Source organism: Piliocolobus tephrosceles, chromosome 21 (genome assembly GCF_002776525.5).
Source record: "Piliocolobus tephrosceles isolate RC106 chromosome 21, ASM277652v3, whole genome shotgun sequence".
NCBI lineage: Eukaryota > Metazoa > Chordata > Mammalia > Primates > Cercopithecidae > Piliocolobus > Piliocolobus tephrosceles.
Window position 1 is genome coordinate 16,484,584 of NC_045454.1, and position 1,994 is coordinate 16,486,577.

A 1,994-nucleotide genomic window follows, 5' to 3' on the forward strand; every position below is an offset into this window, starting at 1 on the left:
AGCTCACTGCAAGCTCCGCCTCCCGGGTTTACGCCATTCTCCTGCCTCAGCCTCCTGAGTAGCTGGGACTACAGGCGCCCGCCACCTCGCCCGGCTAGTTTTTTGTATTTTTTTTTAGTAGAGACGGGGTTTCACCGTGTTAGCCAGGATGGTCTCGATCTCCTGACCTCGTGATTCGCCCGTCTCGGCCTCCCAAAGTGCTGGGATTACAGGCTTGAGCCACCGCGCCCGGCCATATGATAGTTTTGTTTTGTTTTGTTTGTTTGCTTGATTTTGAGATGGGGTCTTTCTCTGTTTCCCAGGCTGGAGTGCAGTGGTGCCATCTTGGCTCACTGCAAGCTCTGCCTCCTGGGTTCATGCCATTCCCCTGCCTCAGACTCCCGAGTAGCTGGGACTACAGGCACCTGGCTAATTTTTTTTTTTTTTTTGTATTTTTTGTATTTTTAGTAGATAGATTTCACAGTAACTGAGTCATTCCAGGTGGATTCTGGCCTTTCTGCAATGCGAGATCCCCACCCTGGGCCAGGAGATGCCCATATGTATAGTTCAGCTGCAAACAGCCTGACTTTTTCCACCACGCCCTGCCCTGACCACAGCTACTTCCCATCAGAAACCCTCTGATCTGGACTGGGTAGTGCTGGAGTGACCCTTTTTGTGTCTGGCCTCCTACTGTGGATTTTCTTTTTCTTTCTTTCTTTCTTTTTTAAGATGGAGTCTCGCTCTGTTGCCCAGGCTAGAGTGCAATGGCACGATCTCGGCTCACTGCAACCTCCACCTCCTGGGTTCAAGTGATTCTTCTGCCTCAGCCTCACAAGTATCTGGGATTACAGGTGCGTGTCACTGTGCCCAGCTAATTTTTTGTATTTTTAGTAGAGACAGGGTTTCACCGTGTTAGCCAGGATGGTCTCGATCTCCTGACCCCGTGATCCGCCTGCCTCAGCCTCCTAAAGTGCTGGGAATACAGGCATGAGCCACCGTGCCTGGCCACTACTGTGGATTTTCCTAACCATTCTGGAAGCTGCCAACCCCAAAGTTCTGGCAAGCTGAGAGATGGATGGGTTTGAGAAACTGCTGGGGGGTTTGAGTTTGCTAAGGCTCCTCCAAGCATAGGGCTCTGGAACCCCACCTGCTGTCCGAGGCTAAGCCACAGCCTGTCTGCTCTGTGGTCCACTTTACCAGGCTCACTCTGCCTGCCCACTCTGATTTTTTCCTCTCAGACTTGCTTATCTTAGTCTCTCTCCTTTCTCTTCTTCAGAGCTGCCTCATTCCGCACCTGGAACTGGATAGAAGGGGAAGTCCAAGATGAGTCCTGCTTCCAGGCCTTGGACTTTCTCGGATTCTGCGACCATCATCCCTGACTGGGAATAGTGTCAGTGAGTTGAACTGATTACATCATAGACCCCAAAGCAGCCATGTTCTCTGCTCTGGGCTTCTACAGCCATCACGTCATCCTATCCCTCCTCCCTTCCCTATTTATCCTGTCATCCACCCACTCATGCACGCCCCCCATCAGCCCTTCCGCCACTGCCTCCCCCATGCTCTCATTTACCCCCACCTATCCCTTATCCAGTCCTTCCTTCCATCCCCTCATCCCACTGCTCATCCTGTCCCATTATCCTACATCCTCACCCCATCACCTTGCCCCATCCTTTCTTTTCCCGACATGTTCTCTATACTATGGACCTAAAAGAAAGAAGTCAAGGGCTGGGTGCGGTGGCTCATGCCTGTAATCCCAGCACTTTGGGAGGCCGAGGCGGGCAGATTACAAGGTCAGGAGATCGAGACCATCCTGGCTAACACGGTGAAACCCCGTCTCTACTAAAAACTACAAAAAATTTGCCGAGTACGGTGGCGGGCGCCTGTAATCCCAGCTACTCAGGAGGCTGAGGCAGGAGAATCGCTTGAACCCAGGAGGCAGAGATTGCAGTGAGCCAAGATCACGCCACCGCACTCCAGCCTGGATGACAGAGTGAGACTGTCTCAAAAAAAAAAAA